The sequence below is a fragment of the Lycorma delicatula genome, chromosome 2 (genome assembly GCF_047948215.1).
Source record: "Lycorma delicatula isolate Av1 chromosome 2, ASM4794821v1, whole genome shotgun sequence".
Lineage (NCBI taxonomy): Eukaryota > Metazoa > Arthropoda > Insecta > Hemiptera > Fulgoridae > Lycorma > Lycorma delicatula.
The window spans coordinates 169,924,392-169,951,677 of record NC_134456.1 but is presented as its reverse complement, the minus strand read 5'-3'; the positions used below and the strand labels follow the sequence as shown (position 1 = coordinate 169,951,677).

General features: G+C 33.1%; 1 protein-coding gene across 1 annotated transcript in view; it reads left to right on the top strand.

Moving 5' to 3' along the window:
- The window catches only part of LOC142320317 (uncharacterized), a 523,747-nt gene that overhangs the window by 271,509 nt on the left and 224,952 nt on the right, over positions 1 to 27,286 (top strand). The window lies entirely within an intron of this gene.

Genomic DNA, 27,286 nt, shown 5'->3' with positions numbered 1-27,286 from the left:
GTGTCTGACCATAACGGAGCTGTTTACAACATTTCTGAAATGACTGTGGCAGCAATAACCCGATGCTTGGAGACTATGGACCCCCTGACGTTTGCCATCAGTCTGCAAACTGCCGAGGTCACCCGTTCAGCCTTTCTGACTAATTCCTCCACTTGGGTCGAGAAACCTCTTCCGGAGCCAAGACAAAGGCTCTGCCGAGCCTTTCCTCGACAAGACCACCTCCGTACCTTCAAGCTCAACCAAAAATTGAAGGATCTTTCTCTTCCCTGCCATCGGGATCATAATTATCTTGCGAGCCGAGACTTCCAGTCCCCTGTGCTTTATCCATTGGACGATACGTTTCAGGGTTTTATTCGCACGAGTCCGAACCTCTTGGGCATTTCTCTCCGTCACCACCACCGAAAGGTCATCTGCATAAGCCATTAACTTAAACCCCGGTGGCTATTTAACCCCTAAAAGGCCGTCGTAAGCCACATTCCATACGGGGATTTAATTACTAAACAGGATTTAATTGTTATTTATTAGTATTATTCTCACAAGCAGCAGGATAATAAACGTCTATCCAGACGTTTATTCAAAATAGAATTTTGTTAAAAATAGTGTAAATGAGTAATGCATCCTTCTGTAAAGGGTGAGGCATCTGGCCAACAAAGCCTCATACATTTACTTTTTTACATATACCTTACTTTACGGTCAGATATATATATACATATATATATATATATCAAATGATAATATATATTTAAGGTTGTCTATGAGTCTGAAACTCTTTATTTTCTGCGTAAGGTTTTCTAACAGCAGATTATGATCATATTCTAAGCTCTATTATAACCTCAAAAAACTGTTAAAAAAGTTATTGTACAATAAGTTTACTCACTTTTTACACACACTGGTAGTCTTTTCGTTATTGATAAAAGTCACCAACACTTTAACACACTACAATATCTAAGATTTAGCGAGTAAAAAGCACAAAAATATTGATCTCACTAATGGGAACAAAAAACTATAAAAACTTGATAAATCTGTAACGAAATAACTCAAAAATGATAGTCCGTATTCCTTGTCCAATCCACTTTAAGTTCCTGTCCAGCAAATCAATGTAAAAACCGAAAAAACCAATCGAAAACAACAAAAAAGGCGGAGCTCTAGAAAGACACGTCTACACACCGTGCAGTCCACAACTCGAATTTTTTTTTGAGGTTATAATAGAGCTTATAATAGCAAATTATTCTAAGTTATTCGACAGACTGGTATTAGCCTGTATTAACTATAAACAACGACTTACGAATTTTTTCGTATATTAGTAGTTATACGAGTGAAATTTTTCTAAGTCTTTATTAGGGAATTCTTTGTTCCTTAATAATTTCTGAACCACTCCTCCTACATCCCTCATCCCAAGTTATAAATCCATCCCAAAAAGTTTCCTATTCTGATAGGAAATAGGAAAATCCTATTCTGATTTACTTAAAACGATGAAGTCTGCAGTAAGTAGCGAAGATGCAAAAGAGGTCATCTCCTTACGTGAGGGCAGGAATGAAGAACTCCACGTGAGAATTCAGGGAGCGCAGAAAGCTGCAGAGTTTACAAGTAACCTACGAGATAAGGCGGCAGATCTGCATGTTGACCTGCGTACAAGAGCGGGAAGGCGCACAATAGTTCACATCAGGGATGTAGAATATGACACCACTGAGACAGAAATTCTTGCTGCAGTTACTGCAAGAGTAGGTACTGATGAGGACATCAAAATATCGTCAATTAGAAAAGGTTACGCCGAGACGCAGAACATTACAGTAATCACAACGTATAGGGCCGCCTGTAAACTCGTAGAGGATAAGATACGAATAGGATGGGTCAACTGCCGGGCTTTTATCCGAGACGATGGGAATAGGTGTTTTAGATGTTGGGGCACCGGACATCGGCGGCAGGAATGCAAAGGGCCAGATAGGAGGGACCTCTTCTTTAACTGTGAAGGGCGAGGTCATATGATTGCCGAATGCAAAGAACCAAAGAGTTGTCTCGACTGCGGTAGCGGTGAGCACAGGACTGGTGCTTGGGCGTGCTCTGACAAGCATGATTAAGCTTCTCCTAGCCAACGTGAACAGAAGCGTGCTGTCGCATGATTTGCTGTATAGACTTGCTATTGAGTGTGATGTAGACTTGTTGGCAATCACTGAACCCAACATATATGAGTCGGCGAAGTCCGGATGGATGGCAGATACTGTGGGCGATGTCATTATTAGGAACGTCAGTAATAGGGTGGCTCTGAGTTTCAAGGAGAGAGCAGAGGGAATCATAGTGACTGAACTGGAGTCTACAATAATTGTAACAGCGTATGTCTCGCCCAACATCACGATTGCGGATTATGACAGGTTTTTAGACAGTATATATCGAATTCTGTCCAGACAGAGCAATAAATTCGTGTTGTTGGGTGATTTCAACTGTAAGACGACATTTACTGGTTGCTCCTGCAGTAATAGGCGAGGAGAGCTAATTGAAGAACTGATGGAATCCCTCGAAGGTCGCCGAAATGATGGTACTCCAACTTACGAGGCTCGGGGCCCCTGCTCTGTTTTGGATCTGGTCATTGCTGATAATAGATGGTCAATGGATCAGCTAGAGCTAACAGTGATGGATAACGATATTTCCAGTGATCACCTTCCGCTACATCCGATCATAAAGGAAGGCAATGACTTTGTAGTTGAAAGACCTATTGTTACAAGACCTACAGCCCGTCAGGTTGACAAAATAGTTGATAAAGTAGCTCAAAGGCTAGTAATATGATTGAGTTGACGCCAGATACTCTTACCTCGGTAATCCAGCAAGAAATGGATAAGGAATTAAGGGTCACTGGGGGCAGACGACAAGTATACTGGTGGTCAAATGAGATAGCACGCTTAAGCGATAATTTACAGCAGGCTAGGAGAAGGAAACAAAGACTGAGGATCAGAGGTGGTGCTGAGTTTGATACTGCAGCCAAACTGTATATAGAAGCTAGACGCCACTTGAACAGGGCCATTAAGAGATGAAAAAGGGATCATTGGTTGAAACTCTGTGACAAATTGGACAATGATCCCTGGAGCCAAGACTACAAGATAGTTACTAAGAGGTTTGGCGGGCGTCTGCCTGTGTTGAGTGAACGGCAGGCTATGGCACAGTTTGACGAATTATTTCCATGTCCAGCAGAGGCAACTGACATCTTGCCTGAATTTGAGCTGAGGAGGTTTACCCCTGCTGAGCTAAGTAATGCTATCGGACAACTCGGTAATAAAAAGAGCCCCGGCACTGATAGAATCCCTGCTGCAATACTCAAAGGCCTTTTAAAACAGCTTCCCTGGGAGATGACTGATATAGCTAATTATGGCTTGGAGAATGATTCATTCCCGCAATGTTGGAGGGAGGCCAGGGTGGTCTTCCTCCCTAAAGGCGGTGATGATCAAGGTCTGTCTCGATTTAGACCGCTTAAATAACTTGGGCAAAGCGGTAGAGAAGATGCTCGCCAACAGAATTGTATGCGAAATTGAAGAAGGCGTGTGTATAAGCGTCAATCAATTGGCAGCGAAGAAAGTAACTTCTTGGATAGCAGATGTCAGAAGAGGTACTTGGAGAACAAGAGGGATTCCGTTACTTGTCTCCCTAGACGTTAAGAATGCTTTTGGCTCCATCAAATGGAGCCATATTCACAGTGCATTATTGGCTAACAACGTAAGCCCATATCTTAGGAGACACGTGAGGAGATACCTCTCTGACAGATCGTGCAGAATTGCAACGCAAAGTGGAGATTTGGAAGTCAACATACACGGTGGAGTTCCCCACGGCTCCGTTTTGGGCCTGTTATTATGGGTTTTAACTTTTGACGGAATCCTGAATTTGGATTATCCTGCAGGTGTCGAGATGACCTATGCAGATGACCTGGTGATCCTTGCGAGTGATAGACATGCACTAGAAGTACAAAATAAGGCCAATTTGGCATTACAGATGATAGAAAACTGGCTACGTAATAAAAATTTAGTGCTGAACATTGATAAATGCAAATTTATCACTTTCACTGGAAGAAGGTTCATTGATCGGCTGGATATCAGGATCAATGGTCAACCAATAGCAGAAACTGGTAAGCTGAAGTACCTAGGCGTTACCTTTCAGAGGAGCGGTTCCTTCACTGAACATATAAACGAAGTTTGTAACAAGACTGACAGAATGATAAAATCTTTAAATATCATTATGACAAACCAAAGAGCGCCTAAGGCGTCAAAGAGAAGGGTCATAGCGTCTTCGGTAATATCGCCTATGCTTTATGCGGTGCCGGTTTGGTGGTTTTCAGTGCAAGTAAAGATAAACCTGGCACGTATGATCAGGACCCATAGGAGACTGTTGCTTGGAGTGATTTCTGCATATAGGACGGTCTCCTATGAGGCTTTGTGTGTGCTCGCTGGCGTTCCACCGATTGATTTATTGGCACTTTTAAGAGTTGGAATTCACGAATCAAGGCAAAGACTAATGGCAAAGTGGCAGGACAGGTGGAATGAGAATGGCCCTGGAGGTAAACAAAAAGACTCATCCCCGATATTAAAAGCTGGATATATATATGGGGAAGTGAATTTTCACCTGTCATAATACTTTACAGGGCATGGCAACTTTAATTTTTACTTGCACAGAATCGGTAGAAGAGCATCGACGGAATGTATGTATTTCGATCGCGAAGATGATGTTGAGCACACATTTACTGACTGCCATAAATGGAGAGAAGAATTAGTAGACATCGATCTGTCATCTGATGGAAACTGCAGATTAATTAATCACATGTTGCAGAGTGAAGATGGAAGAGGGTTGATTCAGTTATTAAGAAAATATTAACGCAGAAAAATGAGGACGAGAGAAGATTGGGGTTCTGTTCTTAGTATAGGAAAGGGCGGATAGCCCCAGTGGTGAGGACTGGCATGCTGAGGTGTGCCAGTTTCGATGAGCCACTGGGGACTCCAAGGCTTTTCTTGATAGGAAAGATCAAAGAAAAGACCCAATCGTCACGTCAAGACAATCATGGTATAGCGTGGCGATATATATATAGATGGGCATATCAATAGACTCAAAAGAACTGACCGGTGGGGCGACCTGCCATGCCGGACATACAGCCGGTAGGTGGGAAGGCCCATTTGAGTACAACAGGCACTCCCCTGGGTGGCGCAATACCAACCAGTCGGACCGGCCCAGGGGTGGAGAGTCAAAAAAAAAAAAAAAAAAAGATTATGATCATATTGAAAAATAACAAGGATAACTTTACCGATAAAACCTACATTAGATGTCTTGAGGAGTTTGATAAGTATATGAGTTTTAGAATTTGATCATTTTTAAAATTTTCCTGAAATGAATGACTGACTACATCAGTTTTCACGTTAGAAATCAACTAATTAAAAAAAATATTTCTTTCAATGTTAATCAATTTAAGAGTAAAATTAATTCAAATTAAGAAGAATTTACCAAATTCTGTACAGGCTTTCAGAGTTTTTACCAAAATGGTTGTTTTAAGTACAAAGATTTACGTCCAAATTTAAAACAGCAATCCACGTCCATATGTTTAGAACTACTTCAGGCAATCCCAACAAAATTGAAGATTAATTAAAAACATTTGATTAAGTGAATGAATATATTAATTTATAACATACATTTAACTATAGCAGTTATTTAAATACCTTACACAAAGAAAACGATATCAGTTATCAAAAGTGAGACAGAGGAGGAGTCCGTTATAATGGTAATTTAGTGCGAGTTGCAGTTATATTACGGTAGATGCGACAGATACGTCCACTGCAGGCTGTTTCGTATGCAAATACACAACCAAACCTCCTTTCCACCCAATTCTCTTACATTACATGCATGTATATATTGTATATGTATACCATCTAGTGAACACAACAAACAACTTTTCACAACCGAATGTTTCATGCTTAAATGTATATTGTAGTATAATGCATAATTCATATAGTAAATGTCAACAGTGGGTCTGTATTATACCCATAGAACATTTAATGTATTAGAATATCCATGTGGTTCTTAGTTACATATTACAAGTTTAAAATAAAAAATAAAAAAACAAAATTACCAATATTTTTAAATTATCAGTATTTTATAAACGGAAGACAGTTATATTTTATTTTACAGAAAGCAGTATCTCAGTAATATTGTAAAAGCAAAATGGCCTACAAGAAGTATGGGTAATAGGGCGGTTTTATATTACGAAACAAATTATATAAGTTTTTTTATATTTAACTTGGACTCCAGCATTTAGCCAGGGTAAGCTGTTACTAATTTTCGTAAGTAAAAATATACACTAATTTTATTTTAACCGCCTCTCATATTGATAAAATAAATTTCATAAGATTCACTCGATGATGAATATTGAAAAATTAGAAAGTGGGTACGTTAAAACAATCGAAATATATATAAAGCATTATTATTTTTAAATCATTTATCCAATATTGATCATATTTTTATGAGAATATTTTAAATCATGTTATTGGTAAAATATTGGAAAAATTAATTTAATAAATTTGTAATTTTATTTTTTACAATTGTTATTATATATAACTGTCAATGTATAAATCTGTAAAATAAGAATAGAATTTGAAGATCAATCACACCTCGCCAGGATATGCATTTATCAAAATTTTGACGTAACCGAATCTAAATTACTGTCAATAAAAACAAGTTATTATTGCAGAAAAAGAATAAATTTAGGCATATCTTATATATAAAGCCGAAAGTTTGTCTGTCTGTCTGACAGGTAGACATATATTTGTTTGTTTGTGCTGGGAACACGCGAGAACCAACCAACCGATTGCTTTCAAATTTGCAAGATACAGTCGTGTTATCCCAGGGAAGGTTTAAGATATGGACCAAGGCCCTAGCTTTCTTGGTGGTGAAGTTGTGAATTAATGATATTCCTTAAAAGAAAAAAAAGATTAATCTGTTTATTTCATTATCATATTTCTGTCCCCAAGGCAACAGAGATCATAGTTATTACTGTCCTTTTTTTTATAATTTAGTTTCTTTTTCAGGTTTCTATAAAGCTTGAATGCTTTAGTTTGTTATTTATCAGTATAATTCTAACAAAAATGAGGGTAACGAACACTGCGGATGACAAGAGAACGGAACCCTCTAGCTAGACGGGAATGGTGACCGAAGCTGTGCTACGGGGTAGGTCCCGTAGTCCAGAGATGCCTCGGGGAGCCGCTGGTTCGGTTCCGGAGTTCGCCTGGGCCGACCTGGTACCTAGGGTCCATGGAGCTCCGTCACCTGGCTAGATGGCTAATACATACATATATATACACAGACGCGCCCCACACAAACAGATAAAGCTTAAAGCATTAATTGCATTCTATAACATAGAATATAAATTCCATTTATCTGGCTGGAATCGATTTTTTTAAGTACATCGTATATTGAATTTATTTATTAATATAAAATCTGATGTTCCTTAAGTTTCTTCCATTCCTGGAATATAATAAAAGAAATCAAACGGATCATGAAACAACCAATAAAATATATTATAAACGGAACCGTATTTTTACGGGAAACATTGCTATCTTCAAATTATTGATTGTCATTAATAAAACGAGTACGTGAGATAATTAAATGTTTTTTAATGTTATCTAGATAATAAATTATTATATAGATATCATATAAATAAATAAATTCATGGATCATTTTGATCTTTACAACACACACGCGCGCGCAGATAGATAGAGAGAGAGAGAGAGAGAGAGAGAGAGAGAGAGAGAGAGAGAGAGAGAGAGAGAGAGAGAGAGAGAGAGAGAGAGAGAGAGAGAGAGAGAGAGAGAGAGAGAGAGAGAGAGAGAGGGTGTGAGAGAGAGACATAACTCTTTTATAAAGATGTCCTTTTTTTTTACAAAATTATTTAAAAATTAATAGATGCTATTTTATAATTTTCACTGTACGCTTATCAATGCATTATCGGTAGAAATAGACTATAGAAAGCATTTATAAATGTATATTTCCTTTTAACAGAATAGATTAGGGTAAAATCATAACAATAAGCAATAATTTACTAAAAGAGTTCCTTATCAAAAATCAATATGATACTCATCCCGAAATTAGAAATTCCAGTGTTTTTTTTTAGACAGACTGCCAGAGTTTAAATTACAGTCAAGATGACGTCAAATTTGATGTCGGACAAATATTAATGTCTATATTTTAATATACATTAACTGCACATTATTTGAAGTAGTTTTGATTTGAAGCTTGGATTTAATTATCTAGTGTTAATAAAGTATAGCAACCCTAAAATATCGTATCAACCGTATAATAGAGAAAAATTAAATTCAGCAAACACTCTTATGTTACGTCAGATTGATCTATTTTCTTTTTCCCAGTATGACATCAACATATCTCCAAGCATCCAGTGGGCTTTCATTGGAAAAAAATAAAAAATATTAAATGGATTTTGACATATCATTAAAAAGGGCTTTCAAAAACAACAATTTTAACTTAAATACCGAGCTACGACAACTCTACCAAAATGTTTGACCTTTAGTAATACCTTTATTGCTAGCTTCAAATTTTGGCTACAGTTCATCCCAAATAATGATCTCCGTAACAAAGAATTAACCGTTTTGAGGTAACACGATTAAATAGATTTAGTTTTATTTTGTTTAACAGTGTTTTTATGTTGAACAGTTATTAAAGGGTTGTTTTACTTTATGAACACTTTGCATCAATCCTGAGTTTAAATCTTTCCTCCGATTGAAGTAAGGGTTATACGAATACATTTTCACAAAAAAGGAGATACTTTTTTTTAGTTGTCAGTCTTTACTATTTCACTCGTGTAACTTGTTACCTGTTACGCATGATAATTTATAAACGTGAGTTACCGAAATAATAAACCTTAAGGTAGATAGTGAGTGATGATGAGTGAGGTATGACTGACTTTGATGATAACTGGACCGTTTTCTTAGATGTGTATGTAGTACAACCTGCATTTTTTTGAGAATTATTAAGTTGACTGCATCACTATTCTGATATTTTCATTGTGTACAGAATGGAGGTGCACTTGTAATAGTGAATAAGTGAATGTATGGTGAAGGTTATTATCGTTTTTATTAGCAATAAATACATTCGGCTCATTGAAGAAGGTAAGAGGAACCAAATTATTCCTCAATTTCCCTGTTAAGCGCAAAACGATATTTTTGTCATTTTTCAGAGATGATTTATGACTTGTATCAGATCATCCATAAACATTATTATTGTGTCATTTACCATGTTATTTTCTGTTGGAAAAGTTATCCAAGTGTAGATAAAAACAGAACAGTCTTTACTTGGGAATAATTATATGCAACGTTTAGATGTGTGTTTTACAAATTTCTAAAGACTTTATTGATGTGTTTACGTTGAATAATAAAACTCTTATGTTAATATTTTTAAAGATAATACTGAAAATTTAAGCAAACAGAGTTTTGTTTATATTGATGAAAAATTATTATCTACTCTTTATCGTCCTCTGAATGGTTTGATGTACTTATATTTATCCAGTTCCTTAGTATTTTAACCAACTGTGCCACGTATATCCTCAGTTTTCCATTTTATATATTTTAGTCCTCTCTAACACTCTTGTCTTCACTTCCTTCTACAAACAAAATATTGAAATTAATAAAATTGAGAATTGATAATTTAATTTTAATAAAATAATAAAGCATTTCGCTGACCTCTATAGCGCCTCATCTATTCATACATTCGGTTCCTGGTTCAAACCGTTATCAAGTATGATATTTTGACTTTATCTTATAGTAGAAATTTAAAAATAACTGATAAATATAAAAATTATTCAGCGTTGTGCATCACACTTGTCAACATATTTGAAATATTGCAGAGATAATATAGATGTAAGGATAAATTCATATTTATTCGTTTTTATTATCCAGGTATACAAAAGTTTTCAATGTCTTACAAAGATTCTTTTCTACATCCGATACACCGGAAAAAAGGAGCCGATACACTCAGATTTATTTAATGCCGTTGTTTGAAAGCGATATCTAATCCTCTGCGACCCGTTTGCAATATCCGAATAGAATGAGAGAGAACAAACTGTTTCTTATGCGTAATTCGTCAATATTTTTATCTCTTTTTTTTCTACAACGCTGTTACAATAGGATGAGAGAGTTACCGCCCGATTTATTCCCTCCTTCACCATCGCTACCGAACCAAACATTCAATCTCTATTCAAATTTGTATGATATCACAACTTCAAGCGTTTTATATGCACTGGATAAAAGAAATCTTTTCTAAAATACAGTATAAGAAGAGCACTTAACAGATATACTCGTTCTTGTGGATATAACAGCGAAAAAATTGTAATTTATACATATATGTATATATATAGATTTAATTTACATCTAAAGAGGGTTGTTATAAATTTTAAATTCTAAAAACTTCAACTTTTATTTTTTTTTACGTTTCTTTCTCCTAATGATTAAACAAAATTATAACTGTAAAAAAAATAGATACAAACGCAAGAAATATTTATATCTTAGAATCTTCAAGAAGACTTTCTTGAAAATATATTTTAAAGATAAAACATGTAGCTTCTGGTGATGTCTAAAAATCAATGAAATATAATTTTTAAATATCCTTTCTCTTCTATGCGATAAGCAATTTCATTTGGTAGACCAAAATTTATTTTTGTTAACAAACTATAAAAGAAAAGAATGCATTTTTTCGAATTAATTAATAAATATAAAATATTTATCCAAATAGGACAGGAAGACCGAAATTATAAAAAAGAATTTTATTGGCCTGAAATACAATGAAGTAGATCCTATTTCTCTTTAAATGAAATCAAATTATGAATTATTTATTATTATTAGATAGATTTACTTTTATAAATATATTAGACGTTCTAAATATCCAAGAATAACGAAAAAAAATCTGTAAATATCTGTAAATCCTTTTCTACCTCTATATCTTTCATTAAAATTAAAAAAAAAAGAATTAAAATGTATAAAGTAATACGTGTAACATGCAGTGCATTGAAACAGATACTGAATAACAAAGAATTTAATTAATATATCTTTTATTTCTCTACTTATTACAGTTAATTTTATAGAGGTTGCTATTACATTAGTAAACAATAAAGATACTATTTTTTTAAATGAACCTTAATGTCGTCTAACTAAAAAACAATACTAATAGAAAATAATTAAAGTAATAATGTTACATAGTAAGGGTACAATAGCGTCAATGTCTAAGTCTGAAACATTTAGTCTTCTTACAGTAACAAAAAATGTTATTCTTTTGAGATTATGAAAACAAAATAGTGGGTTTCTTGTTATATTTGCTACAACCTCCACCAGAAAATGTGTCTGTATTAAAAACTTATCACAATTTTGTTAATAGTAGGTCAATTGTTTAATAAATTAAAAAATGTAAGCTGATGTAAATTCTCTTATGTTTACTTCCTGTGAATGAATTCCTGCTCTTTTCTGGACTACTTTTTTTCTTGAAGTTTCAGGGGAATCGACTGCTATTCCCGTACCCCTTTCAACATCAAACAAAGAAAAAAAATAGAAAAAGAATATCTTTTCCTCTCCAAAAAACAGAACACAGGTGACATAGTCAAGGACTAGGGCTTTTCTTGTCAGAAGAGCTTCTAAAAAAGACTTGTCAGTTGTTATTGAAATCCGTATAACACAACATAATAAAGGTGTAAAGGCCCTTGTTATTTTAAAATCTTTCTAGCCATTTCTTACGAAATTTGTTGAAAACTCTCAAAACAAAATCTTGTCTGTGAAGAAAGTTAAAACGCACATTAAAAACCCTATTAAACAAAGCATGACAAGGGTGTAAAGGGCCCTTGTCATTTAACATCACACAAAACCTCAAAAAATACATACAAAATTTTCATATCAATAAAAAATTAAAAATACATTTAATTATAAAATTCTTGATTAAGACAAATGATCTATCTCTTCAATTCTATCGCCACGGTTTCCTTTTAAGCCATCCCTTTTTGTTCTTCTTCTCTATTTTTCTGAAGGCCATGATGTCAAATTCTGCGGTATCTGATACATCCGAGATAGATTCTTCAATTCTTCCGATGGAAATCGCGGAGGATCTCCTGCCGCGGGCTCAGATGACACAGGCTCCATTGGCGCAGTGAGAAGTACATTACAGTCGAGACTGGATGTACTCACTGCAAGAACGTTTGGGGCGGCCGAATGACTCGCCCTCTCAGTTAAAGGCCTCCGTGATTTCGGAGGTTCCATTATATTTTACCTAAATCTTCCTTTTCAAAAATGAAAATTTCTGGTTTCGCAGATCCTGAAGTTGGGATTTTTTGAGTCTGAACTTCAGCTGCAAATTCCTTTTGTATTTTTGTTTGTGTTTCCTCCACCCTTGAGCTGGTCGAAGGCTCATTTTTCAGTGGAGTAGGACACTTTTATTTTGTTACGTCTGCATTCCTCCACGACTTTGGGCTACTGTCCTTAATTGTACGATTCTTCAGTTTCTTATCAATGATTTGTTCCACAAAGCTTGCTAAGGTTGCCGCCAATTCTGTTACCATCATCTTTGGTGTGGTGGAGGTGGCAGGAGCAGCAGCAACCTGTGCATAAGACGCGGCCTTTGGCATTCTACTAAGCCCAGTTTTCCTTGCGTCCAAGTAGCAGACTTTCTGTGTTGCCTTGATGTCTTAAACAGTTACTTCCTGTTTATAAGGAGGAAAATTCATAGATCTCGCAGAATGATGTCTATCATAGTTGACATCTACGGGTGTTATGTTCACCCCCCCCCACACCACACACACACACACAAACAACACACACACTCAAATCTGTTTCTTTGTACAACAGGCCGCCGTACGTTTGAATCTTTGACACCCAAAGCAACGAAAAGGTGTTGGGATAAACGGACGCACATCTAACCTGTGAAAAACAGCTTTAATCTTCTCCAGACACTTATTGAAAGTTAACACATGCGCCGGAACTTCTCCGTTCCGGCGCATGGTTAAGTGACGACATGCAACAGCGCCTTGTTCCTGGAGTTCATTTTCAATCTCTTCACACAAGTGGAGGGAGTTTAACAAATCCCTCCACACAATACCGCCCTTTGAAGTGTTCAGCGTACCATGGGGAGATACCTAGTGTCCATGACTCCGATCTTATTGGCTTTTAATAATCGCAAAGATCGAATGTCGTTGACAGTTTTTACAAAAAGTCCAACTGCATTTTTCCGTGTCTCTTTTAACGGTACTCCAGCAGATTCCGTAATTCTACGAGCTATCATTAAACGGCTAGTTTTCGAAAAATCGCTGCCTTTCTTCCTCATAACTAAATATTTTGGTGCTGGTCCACTCTTTTTCGGTCTAAACTTACAAGTTTCCTTCTTCCTTTTCAGACCTATAACCTTTTCTTTATCACTTAGTTCTACATTCTTTCTTCTCTTTACCTGCGAAGATAAAGGCTCTCCAGCACTAAGTTTTTTTTAAGTGGATCCTCTGCCACGGAAGATGTAGATGTTAAGTTGTCCATAAAAATATATTTACATCATGACTGGCGAGTGATGATATCAGAAGGTGCAGGTGGAGTGACGGTTGGGCGTACCTCGGATCGTAGATCCTGCCTGGGTTTCCCCAGTCAGCCGCCTCCCACAAATTTAACCCGGTCCAAGGGGATCAGGAACTTCCTGACCCACAACACCGACATCCCAGGGTTCGCACGTTGCAACAAGGGCTCCGATACCCTTACCCATGAAACAATACCTGCCAAGGGTCGAAGTGACTGACTCACACTGGATGGCCCAAGAGGCGGAGCAACCTCACAGCAGCCCACCCTCAACCCGGCTCCACAACCTTGAGAAGGAATGGGTACGCTCTATCCGCACTCCTCCCAGCCTCGGCAAACAGTTCACGGTAATGCCTCCCACCCCCCGCTGCAAACAGCGAAACCCAGAAGCACCAAGCAAACAGCTGGGGATCGCCAATCCCTTACTTTACATGGGTTCTCCTGAGCAAGACCTTTGCCCCGTTGGCCGAAATAAGAGGAAGTATACGTTATTGCATGGACGTGGGGTTGGATTTAGCCGAGGCATTATTTTTTATTTGTTTTGGGGACATCGACTACTTTGGTTATCATCCCCTAGATTAGTTTGTTATTATTATTATATAATAATATATAATATAATATAATGTATAATATATAATTATACAAAAAATAACAATAATAAATAATAATAATAATAATAATAATAATAATAATAATAATAATAATAATAATAAATTATTAAATAATAATTATAAATTATTAAATAATAATAATTATTATTATTATTATTATTATTATTATTATTATTATTATTATTATTATTATTATTATTATTATTATTATTATTACCAATTTGGCTTCATTTCAGTTTTTGGTTATTTTTATAAAATTTATATGTATTTCAAATACCATTTTAAACTTCAACGTGTGTTAAAATGTGAAAATCACTTAGTTGCATTTCATTTCAGTTACAGAGGTTTTGAATAAATGGGAAAAATCCCCGGATAATAAGATTTTAATGAAAAGAATATTGAAACATACAAAGAAATGATCTCAAAGTTCTTAAAATTGAACACATTTGTCACAGTAGAAAAATTACCTGTGGCAGAATTTATAGATCAGTCAGTTACTATTTCTTGATATATACTGTTAAATGTTAAAAGGTTATTACAATAATTAAAAAATTAAAAATTTGTTAAATATCTTTATATCAACAGTGAGTTGGTGTAGAAACGTCAATGTAACTTTACATTTGTAGCAACCTCAAGTATTTAATTTATTTTTTGAGGTATATTCATTTTTTTAAATTCAAATGTAAAGATAAATAAATTTAAAAAAATTCATTTAATATGATTATTGCATTAATTCGCTAGATCAAAGAAATGAAATAAATGTGAATTATGATAAAGAGATTAGAGAAATAAAGAAACCGAGAAGATAATAGATGGTTAAACAATTAAAAGTAATTTTTTAACCACTTTGAAAAGTATTCTTTTAATAATAATATTCTTTTAATAATTATATTTAATTATTCTTGGTTAAATTTTATCCTGTTCTATGGAAGTTACAATTAATTAATATTGTAAGTTACTTAGGTAATACAGACTTAGATGTTTATTTTTCTAAATTCAGACGAGTGTCGTATATAAATATTCTAACCGTAAAGATTTAAAACATATTTTTTCATTATGATATCTGAAGGTGTAGTCTAAGTTTATTATAATTTAATATATATACTATACAATATTATTATATGTATTGTTACGGAATTAATCATGACGTATGCAACCACTACATCAAAGAAATAGACTATATAATAGAATGGAAATAAATAAAATTATAATAATAATAATATTAAATTATAATAATATTTTATCTGGTGATTATTTGACGAAGCCTTGCCTTTAATAAAACATTGTAATGATCACAATGTTTAAATTATTAAACATTATAATCATTACATAAAGAAAATATAACATTGTATGTTTTTATGTTAATTTTATTTTTTTTTTTAGATTAATGTTTCTGTAATTAAAATAAATAAGTAATAATATTTAAATATATATATCACAAACACTATTCGTGGTGACCTAAATGTTCTAAGTCAACAATGTTTATTTGAAATTTACAATACGGTTCAGAGACAAATTAACCAATCACCCAACCTATTAATCATTCCCCACCAATACTCTGTGGAAATACTATAAGAATGCTAAACTAGCAATGAAGGGGACATTTTTACAGATGGAAAAGATAATAAAAATATTACTTATTTGCTAATTATTTCACAAATAACATAGTTCATATATTTATCTAATCTTAAAATGTCTATCCTAATATAAGCATTACCGTACATATCTAATTTTAAAAAAAATAGAGTGTGAATTAGTTTCAATAAAGGAGTCAGTTTTTATGTGTGTATGTATATATATATATATATATATATATATATATGCGCGTTTGTGCATGCGTGCGTGCGTGCGTGTGTATGTGTGAACATGCAGAGAAAAGTATAGTATTATGATAATCTTTAATAGTTATGGTGGTTCTCTAAAGGATATTGGATTGTAATGCTATTAAATAATTGGAAGAATTTATTCGTAAAAGATCTGTAAGTAGGGTAATTAACGTTCAATAATGTATAAGGTTACGTTTGTGTACGTATTTATATTAAGTCACCCATATAAACTGTGTTGTAGTTGCCCTGATATTAGTACTTACATAAACTACTCATATGAGTAGTCGTATTAGTTACATCGCTTTCTTGTTAAAAATAACAAATATCATATGTAACAATAAAACCTTCATCAGGCTTATTAGGGAATCGGTGAACTGAAGTAATTTCTCTAAAAAGAGGTAAAACCGCTTTTATCTCAGGTTTTTTACATGCAGTGCTTCACAGGCACACAAAAACGTGGAACAGGTATTGTTAAGCAACAAATTACCGTATCACTTTCTGTAGTAAAACATTGGGTTATATTTATTCCTTTATCTAATCAGGAAAAAATTTCTGATCAGCACCGTAAAATATATTACTTTATTATTTAGCATAATCTTTTTTCACTTCTACTTTACAAAATTTAAACATTTCACATTTAAATATGTCGCACATAGGCTGTAAAATTAAAAAGTTTTTTCCTCCGATGAGTTTGAACCATGTTTCAGTGGTTTATTAATACAATGCTTTACACTATTTATCCTCATTTTTCTTGGAAGTACGTAATAGTACCTAGGCTATGAGAGACATTAATAATAATTGTTTTTTCTGAGAGAAACGGAATTCATTTCAGAATCATAACATCTAGTGAAGAAAATGAAATTATTATTTAAACAACTGAACAGCATCGGTATTTTGATGGATTTGGCATTAATATAATACATGAAATCACATATGTATACAATCATCGTATGAAATCACATACATCATATTTGGCTCAATAGGGGGAAACCAATTTAGTTATCTTTTTTTTGTAAAAGCATAATATAAGATGCTAGTTATTCATAGAAAAATCAATATAATCTTTGAGAGTGAACTGTGAACATGTGAATCTTCTCAGGTAATCTGTAAAGAAAAAGATTAAGGCATTAACGAACAATTTTTTTAGGAAGCAATTTTCAAAATAATTATTAAAATTGCACCATATTCTGATTAAATTATTTGAATAAAAAATAATCAGCAGCTACTTTAGGAAAATTGATCTTGGTGATTTCATATTGATGTAGGTTTTTAAGTAAAATTCATAAATTAAGTAATTCAAATAAATTATAAAATATAGGTATACGCATACAAACATTTTGAAAGAATTTATACAATAGCTGATATGCTTTCACAAATGATACAACTAATACAGAGTCCAAAGTCTTTCAAAGGACCTTGTTCCATCGTTTGCTTTTTAATTTTTTTTTTAATTTAGCATTTTAAAGAAAGTGTTGTAGTTGATAAATTCAGAATTGTAAGTCATTATTTTTACTTTTAGATGATGTCATCTTAGCTGTTAAGAGTAGATAAAGTCTGAACCTAACAACGTATTAACAATAACAGAAACAATTTACATATTTCACTGAAAAATTCATTTTTGATTTTTATGAAGGTCAAAACTGTTTTCTTTTCTATTCCAGATTGTATATTTATAATGTTTGTAATTTTTTTTTATCTTTCTCTGCTTTGTTAAAAAATACAGACTCACGCTGTTGAAAAATTTACAGAAATTACTACGTGATTTTTAAAACAAATTTAGGGATTGTTTAAAAGTAAACTTTATAAAAAACCGTCCTTTTAACATGGTCATCAGGATATTAATAATTCACTCCGGTAACATTAATCTAACATCAAATTACAACTCCTTTTCCTTCTTGGTTTTGGTCATAAATTAATTTTTCAAGTCTAAAAAATGCCAAGCCAAATCAGAATCCGAATTCAGAACCTTCGAAACGCTGCTACTCCACCAACAGGAATGTATTTTCCTGCAGGATTAAAACTATACATTATAATTCAGCAAATGGAATCCGTACTTTATTAGTTTGACATTAGTCAGCACTACTTCAGGCATTAATCGAGTACCTAAAAGTTAGCTTGTTATTTTTTTAGTAGTAAAAAGTTTTGCACAAATTTTAAATTAAACAAATGTAATTGTTATTACATTAACAAAAATTTAAACTATTATTTATATATATATATATATATATATATATAAAAGAAATTCTTTTGATAACTTGCAGTAAGTATGAACATATTTTTGCTTCTTAGGTTTAAAAGTCATGGAGATCTATAGGTACCATAAATAAATTGAGTGTAGTTAAATTATGACTAATTTATTTACTATAAAATAAAGTTACTTTATTTTTTTAAATAATATAAAAATATTTGCTGTAAAGATTTCAAAGAAACCCATCAAATAGTAATATATAAACCGTTTTATTATTATTTTTTTTTTATTAATCAAAAGTTTATTTTAATTTTTTACTTTAGTATCCAATGAAGACTAAACTAAAAAAATAATATTTCTTAAACAGTAATAAAATACTATTAAATAAATACTATTTGTTCTATGCCATAATCGACATATTACGCAGTTGATGAAATATTAGATGCAAGGTAGTTCTGAAATTGGTTTGTCCATTTTAAAAAATTTTAAAAAAAATCTCACTCCAGTTTACGAGGGAAAGTGAGGAATATAATTGTTTGCCTTTGCGATTTTCGCTAACGTGATGATACTGTTGAATGTTACAGTTCTGAGTGTATTGAAATATTTTTGATATTTAGCTCTAAAATATTTTTTTCTATTCACCGTCAGGGGCTTACTATATTAAGAACTTCATTACTCCCGAATTTAAATAAATCTGACTACGGCCGTTTGTAATTCAGATTAGTTTACATATATCATTTATAAGAGGGGTACTCCACTTCTACATGTAATGAATGCACTATAGATATCGTTACAACCCATAATAGAGAGAGATATGTTAATTTACATATAAATTTGATTCAGAAAGCTTACATTTTTGCATCCCCACTAAATTTACGTAAATAGGCAACAACGAGTATAACAAGTTTAGCAAAAAAGTAGAAACCTTCAACGTTCTTGATAAAACTTTCTTTTTTTTTTATTAGTAATTTTAAAAGAAAACTTTAATGATTATGCATATTTATTCAACCTATTAACACGTACTATTGATAAATAAATCATTAATTGTTAAATATAAGATAAATAATTGAGTAGTTAAAAGTAGAAGACTGTACGGCAGGGTGATATAAATTCTGTAGAAACATTAATTAAATTAATTATCATAAATGTTTGCAATTTATTAATAAAATCTCCTAGATTAACTCTTTAGCACTAAAGAAATATGTCAATTTATAAATGAATCTCTAAATATATATATATATATACATGCGCGTACCAAATGAGTAAATATTTTCAGTAATATAACATACGTGTTTCTTAAGTCAGTCAAGTCTGGTAGAATATGAGTCTTACAAGTTCGTAAAGTTAGTTGACAGTTGTTGAATTTCAAACTAAAGTTTCATATTAAACTACCTTTTAAACTAAACTTTAGAAGAGTTTAATATTTACTCCTGTCAACACAAAATGACTTATAAGAAAAACAGGAACTGAAAATAAAATTTGCACCTTGATTTAAAAAAATTCTAAATGTACACATTTTGTAAGCCTAATATTTTTTATATTATAAAACTGATATTAAATATAATTTTTTTTAATTATGCATTACTTGTTCATCATTTTTTAAGCTCCTTTCTATCCCCTAAACTTTGAACTTTAGACATCAATCCAAAGGGAGATGAATCACGTAATAACATAACAGAAAATATATCAGCATTTTACAAAATAGCTGAAAATAAACAATGGCATTAAATATATTTTTTTAGTAGTTTCATAATTTGTATATTTTACTTAGTTTTCATCAATTTCTACTCTTTCATTTAGAAGGGAGACTTTATAAAGGTTCAAATATTATAAATTAAGCACAGAGATAGTTAGAAAGAAAGGAAAAAAGCGAGTGAAGGTGTAAGGTTGATTCAGAATTATTACATATTAAATTTCATAATTTATTATATGACGGTTATTTTGAATAACTATACTTTCAATGAAAATGAAATGAATGAGTATATACATAAATACTCATATATTTTATATGTATGTATATATATATATATATATATATATATATATATATATAAAATGACACAGTGAATTGTAAAATATTTAATATAACGTTGACCTAATACATTTCAAAAGGAATAATTCATTTTAACTGTCAGAATTATTAAGAATGTCTGACTGTAGAATGTGGTATTTTCTTTTAATATCACTTAATTCAATTAAATCTGTCATTTAGAGACGTTTTGTAGAAACTGAAATAGCTGAAATAAATTACATAAAATTATTTCTATAGCTTAAGTAATAAAAAGACAATATCAAAATGTAAATCTATTCAGTATATCCTTTAATGTTATTTCTAATTATTTATGTTCTAAATAATCCATTTAAATTGTTTATAGATCTATTATATTTTCATAATAATATAAAAAGAATAAAATAATATAATTAGATATTTATGTACTTATCTTAATACATCTCTAAATGTGTTACTTTTGTTTATTAATTATTTTTTAAAAGTTATTAATTTTTACTAATAAAAATGTATTTTAACAAGGGTATATAATAAGAATAAAAAATGAACTTATTATTTATACTTACTCACTGAAATATATGGAAATATTTAAAGTACTAGTTAGTTAAAAACCATATTCTACCTTTGTATTAAGAAAAAGAACTGTAACAGGTAAAGCAGATCAGGAGAGCTTGCGTGACGAAAGAAAAAATACAAGAAAAAACAAAAAAAACGACTTAAAGATGTGAATATAACTTATAAATTTGTATGTAATCAGCATTGAGTTATCAGTATATTTAATGTAATGAATTTTTTTGAGCGTTCCTTCATTTGTATGTTAAAGAAAATGTTTATTAAAGTTCTGAATTATGATCCATTCATGCAATTTTAAATAATTTTCATATTCCTTTTTTTTAATGTTGAATTTAACTCCTTACAAAATATTATTTTTTACACTTTTTCATTTGTGCCTGTTTACAATGATGAAAAATTTCTGAAGATAATAATGTAATTCAAAAATAATCTTGTATACTTTTTCTAAAATATTTAATAAAATGTTTATTCTGTCTTCTCGTATGCTCCATTCCTTAAAAATATAATAAATTATAAGAACAACATTCAAACTTCTTTTTAACTCGTAGGTACAAAAATTTCAATCAAATATACTTATTTAATTTTCTGCCGAGCATCGTCATTTCTACATTAATTGGTTTAACATTACACAATCAGAATACGCTTTACAAAAATTAGTGAACAAACATGGAAGACCGACAATTTCAACAGATTTTGTTGAATATATTTTGTGAAATTTTGCCTTTAACAATTCAATTTTTTTTGTTCCTCTTTTGATTATTTTGCTACCCTTCTCTTTCGTGTTTTATTTCTTTATCAATTTCTTAGTTTCCTCATACTTATATGTGCTAGATATTCCATTAATTAACTGTTTGATATACAGTAATGGGATTTATTTTTTCTGTTCTTACTTTCTAGACCTCCTTCTAGAATCAAATTCACTTACATGAATGCGAGAATACATTTTCATTGTAGTTAATACATGAATGCATTAATACAATATGTCCGTTTTACAAGATTTTGGTACAACTTTTATCAGCCATCTTATAAACCTCTTCTTCTTTCTACTGCATGAGCCTAATCAACCATTTACACTCCATCATACTAAAAAGTACTTCATTTCCCATCGAATTAGCTTAATTTTATTTATTATTCTGTAAAAACCACATTTAGAAAGTATTTATACTGTTTTTCTAGAGTGCCTGTTACCCAAAGTTTGCTGCTATAAAGAATGACATGACATACAAATATTTCTAAGAATTCCTTTTTACATATGACACATTTTTTTTTTCATATAAACTTTCTTAAAGTTTTTAAATATGCTATGATATTTTCTTTATTGGGTTCATCGTTTTTACATTAAATAAGATTGTATAACTTTTGTTATAATGTGTTTATTTATATATCACATTTCATTATCCTCTTTACGTCACGTTTTTTTTACTCTTGTTAATTTTAAATTAAACTTTTCTATCACCAAAGAATCGTTTAAAAAATAATTCTCATTTTTATTGTAATTGGACATCTATCCAACAGAAAGACTAAACGCAATTTATTGTACTTTTCCACCAAATTGAGATTATTTTAATTATCATAAAAAAATTGAATTTTTATATCATCGTGGGGAATTCCTACGTTTTCAGTGATCTGAAGAATAACCACATCCAATCACTCACCGGTTCTCCTAATTGTTAGCGAAATGATTACATAAAAGAAGAATTCTCGATCCTTCATAATAATAGGACTGACTGGAAGGTGGAAGGCATATCGAACCATGGTAGAAAACAAGTTACCTGTGGTGGATTGAAGTGCTCAGTTGATATTAATGATGCAACCCTACGTTTGACTTCAATCATACAGGAGAATCCATGGCGCTCGTCACCTGGGAGCATGGGAGCGAGAAGGAAGAGATTATTCTAGGGAGGTACTGGACCTTATTACCCCTAAAAGAAGGATTAATAGGATATGGCAATGTTATAGGAGACCTGATGATAGAACAACTCTGAACACGACATCTTGCAGGTTAAAGAGACAGCTAGTCAATAAAAAATGAGACGTTAGGGATTATGTTGAAGATCTTCCCCTCTTAGCAGAGATGATTATTCCTTACGGAAGGTCACAAAGAAGTTTAGACAACCTCTCGTATCTATCTTTAGAATATCAAATAAATGAGCCTTTAGCAACAGCCAAAAGACCGAGTTTTTGCGACGCACTTGAGCAAGTTCTTCCTGCCACATGAGATAAGAGGAGCTGATGCGGAAAAAATCTGTGATTTCTTGAACTGCCCGATTCCCTTGCCTCTTTCTATAAGACACTTTTCATATGCTGAGATATCAAAAGTACGAGGGTTATATTTTTTCAAGGTCCGATCGGTCGCGAAATAAAAACGCATGCAAAAATCAGATGAACCTTTGCGAATATCTGTTGCGCAGCGTCTCTAGTATGGCCTTCAATCACGCCGCGTCACTTCGTTTAGTTCTGAACGACTATTGTTGTCTACAACAATAGAATCTCCCGCCAAGTGTGAAGTGCGTGCTGTAATTCGATTTCTTCAGGCTGAGGGGTGTAATGCAGCTGAAATTCATCGACGAATAAGTAATGTGAACGGTGAAACTTCAATGAGTGACAGCAAAGTGCGACAATGGTACAGGAACTTTAAAGCAGGACGTACAGATGTTGATGATGCAGGCGGTCAGAGAAGGAAGCGAGTGTCAACCGATGATCTCGTTGAGCGAGTGGATGAGGCAATTCTAGAAAATCGTCGGATCACAATTTCTGTATTGAGTGATTCGTTTCCTGAAATTTCAAGGTCAGCTATCTACACCACAGTGAGAGAGATTTCAGTACCGCAAACTGTGTGCGAGATGAGTTCCCAAGATGCTGTCCGACCATCGCAAAACAATGAGAATGGACGCCTTCCTAACGTTTCTCCAGCGCTACCACAATGAAGAAAAAGATTTTTTAAGCAAAATTGTCACAGGGGACGAGACATGGGTCCATTTCGAAACTGAAGAAACAAAAAAACAATCCAAACAGTGGATGCATTCTCATTCTCCCAGTAAACCAAAGAAGTTCAACTGAACCTACTCCAACAGAAAGTGTATGGCTACTGTGTTCTGGGACCGGAATGAAGTTCTCTTGGTGGAATTCATGGAACGTGGCACGACCATCACTGCAGCCTCATACTGCGTGACTCTTCAACGTCTATGAAAGTCAATTCAGAATAAGCGGAGAGGAATGTTGTCATCAGGCATTGTCTTTCTCCATGACAATGCTCGGCCGCACACTGCAGCTGTAACAAAGAAGCTCCTGCAGCGTTTTCGTTGGGAAGTGTTTGATCACCCACCATACAGCCCGGACTTGGCTCCATCCGATTTTCACCTCATTGCTCACATGAAACATGAAACTATGAGGACAATATTTTAACTCTATTGACACTAAGTGAGGAGTTCTACATGGTTGATTTTTGGGAGCGATTTTAGATCTGATCTTCATTGCAAACCTTTTTAGTTCGCAATTATTCACAGTTTCATCATTTGCTGATAAAACGGCAATTTTGACGGTTGACTATAACTCGACACTTGCTTACGGTAAACTGCAATCAGCGCCAACGCTGATAAGATTCAAATCTTATCAGCAAGTGGCTACGTAAACGGAAGATAAAACTTAATCCAGCTTTTTTTTAATTAAAAATATTTTACACTTTTTATTAACATCTTTGGGCATTGGCGCTTCCATCTTCCGATTATGAATTATTAAGTAGTTTGAATTCTTTAGATTTTTTTTAAAATACGTATGAAAAATACATTTCAATTAGTTTTATATGCGATGATAAGATTCCTTTAAATGAATAAATTTTTATAAAACCGATTCATAGCATACAAACAAACACAAAGTCATGTAAAATAAAAGTTGTTTAAATTTTCCTTGACCAATAAATTGATATATATATAAATATAATTGCATCAATAACAGTTTCAAGGCTTACATTTATCAAGTTTGTTTGTTATTATTCTCCCTGTTTAGTCTGAGCTCTAAAGGATTGTACTACTTTAGTACTACAAGTAATAGATCCGTACTTTGTTTAACGAATTCAGTAGCGTTTGTTTTACAACCCTTTTATAAACATAGAATTATTAAAGTTCTGTTAGAATTGTATGTAAAAATCATTATATTTTTTTATGTGGTCTATTCAGTGGAATTTTTATGGATATATTTTTTTATAACCTCTGTAAATTCAATTCCCTTTCCTGTGAAACTCCTCACCAGATTAACTCACTGTGTTAGAGCTACAAAAACTAGTGTGTCATGGGGTTTTGCAAAACTCGTTCTAGCTTTACAGACCAAAACATCATAATCTAGTATAAAATTACATGCGGGTAAAACAACTCCTATAACCATATAACCTACAAAATTTTAAAAAAAGATCACAGTTTAATTTTTTCAACAGTTGTTTTTTCGAAAACAGTTTTGTTAAAGTAAACAAGTAATGCTTTATATGTTTTTTGTAAGTGTATATGTGAAACGGTATTCCCAAAAGAACTCTTTTATATATAAACAGTATTAAATTAAAAATAAAACCCTAGGTTATTATTAAAAACAAATGAAGCCAAATATATCATGTAATATTTATTTATAAAATAGATAGAAATTAAAGTGTATTATTCGAAAATAGGGTAATGATAAATAAATAACAAAAACAAGGAAGAAAATACGCTTCCTAAAATTGCCTTGTCAATGAATTGAAAATAATAAAAAAATAAGTAAATAGATTAAACCTATAAATCATTTAAATAATAGATGATAAATTTCTGACTAACCTATACGAAAGTTAAAAGATATCTATAAATGATTTCTTATACACGTACATGCTAATCAAATAAAGATAGTTTATATAATTTAAATATGTTTTCCTGTCTTTTTCTCTATCAAATCATTATTTAAAACAAAAAATAAAACATACAGGAATTGTAAAAATTTCATTTAAAAAGTATAAATCTTGTATTGAGATACTCAAAAAATTATTTTTCCATAAATTCGTCCAAGTTATAAATAATATGTTAATTTTCCAAATTTTAAAATTATTTTTGGGAATCACACCTCTAATAAAACCATCATTTAATCAGCAATTAAAAACATTATTATTAAGCACAAAATGTATACTTATAAACAAAGTGTATGCTCTTTAGTTTACTCGTACCAATCATCAGATTATGGGTTATATATATATATATATATATATATACGAGATACTCATATCAACCTAACATCGAAATTAGAAAGTTTCTTACTATATACTGTTTTCTTAATTAATTGCCTCAATAGTTGTTTTTCTTTACATACAATATATTTATTGCCTCTTACGATTCTTTTACCAAACTTTATTAACCACCGTAGGAGCAAAAGGAATTCGCCGTCAGGCGTTACATCAGTTGCTCCCGAATATCGTGGCAGTAGACTGCCCACTCCCTGTCCAAGTTCCGCACGGGAATCGCCCTTCGGAGTCTCTCCTAGATCGTAAGAGCATCTCGACCTCCTCTTCTGGATGGCCGAGGTGCCCCTCCCCAGGAGAGCTACCCTTCCCGGCCGTAATCTAACCGGGGTCCGGGCATGCATTGCACACATCCGTCCCCCACCTCGCGGGCCCTCCTATCTTACCATGAGGGTTCTTAATGCGTCATCAGAAGCGCTCTGACCCAGCCACTATTGCGTGAGGCTGAGCCAAGACGTCCTCTACATGGTTACCTCCCTGGCTACCTAATACTAATACTAATATATATATAGTCGAGTGGATTTGTGACTGTACGGAGTAATTTATAACCTTGTGGTAGCCCTAAAAAGGGTCGTTTTTGCGTTAGCTCTGAGAAACGCTATTGGGTCCGGAAGCTTGTCTCCGGCAATGTCGGGGAGTTGTGGCTCGCCCATTGAAATGAGACCGGGCTTCCCCTCAGCGGCAGTTGGGTTCCTACTACAGCGTGGCATTGGTGGCTCCGAGAGCTCCGCAGTGACGGGTCGGCATAGGTTGTCTTTCGCCGGCGCGGCTGAGGCAGTTCTCCCTGAGTGATCCCACGCTGGGCCGGCTTCTGCTGCTGAGTCCACCGCCCAGGGCGATTGAAGCCCGGCGAGCTGGAGCGGGAAAGTATCGTTCGCATCCAGCGTCTCCCTCGGCGGGACGTTAGCGTCCATCGGAAGGTCCCACGTTGAGACGGCCAGGGAACTTTCTCTGTCTTCCTCCATCTTCTTCTTCTTCTTCTTTTTCTTAGTCTTCTCCAGGTGGTAGTCGACGATGAATTGAAAATTCACTTTCGTGCACGCTCCTATGTTACAATATACATATATATATAAGTGTATCAATAAGTTCTCTCGGAACTTTATTCTACTCGTGAAAATAATGGAAAATAGTCACATATGTCCTAAAATGCTTCGTTTGCGCGTTATGGCTAGGGAAAGATTTGTTTGGATTTCAGCTACTCCCGTGAAATGAGGATGAACTGAAATTATTATTACGTTAATTAAGGAACTGAGTTATTGATTGG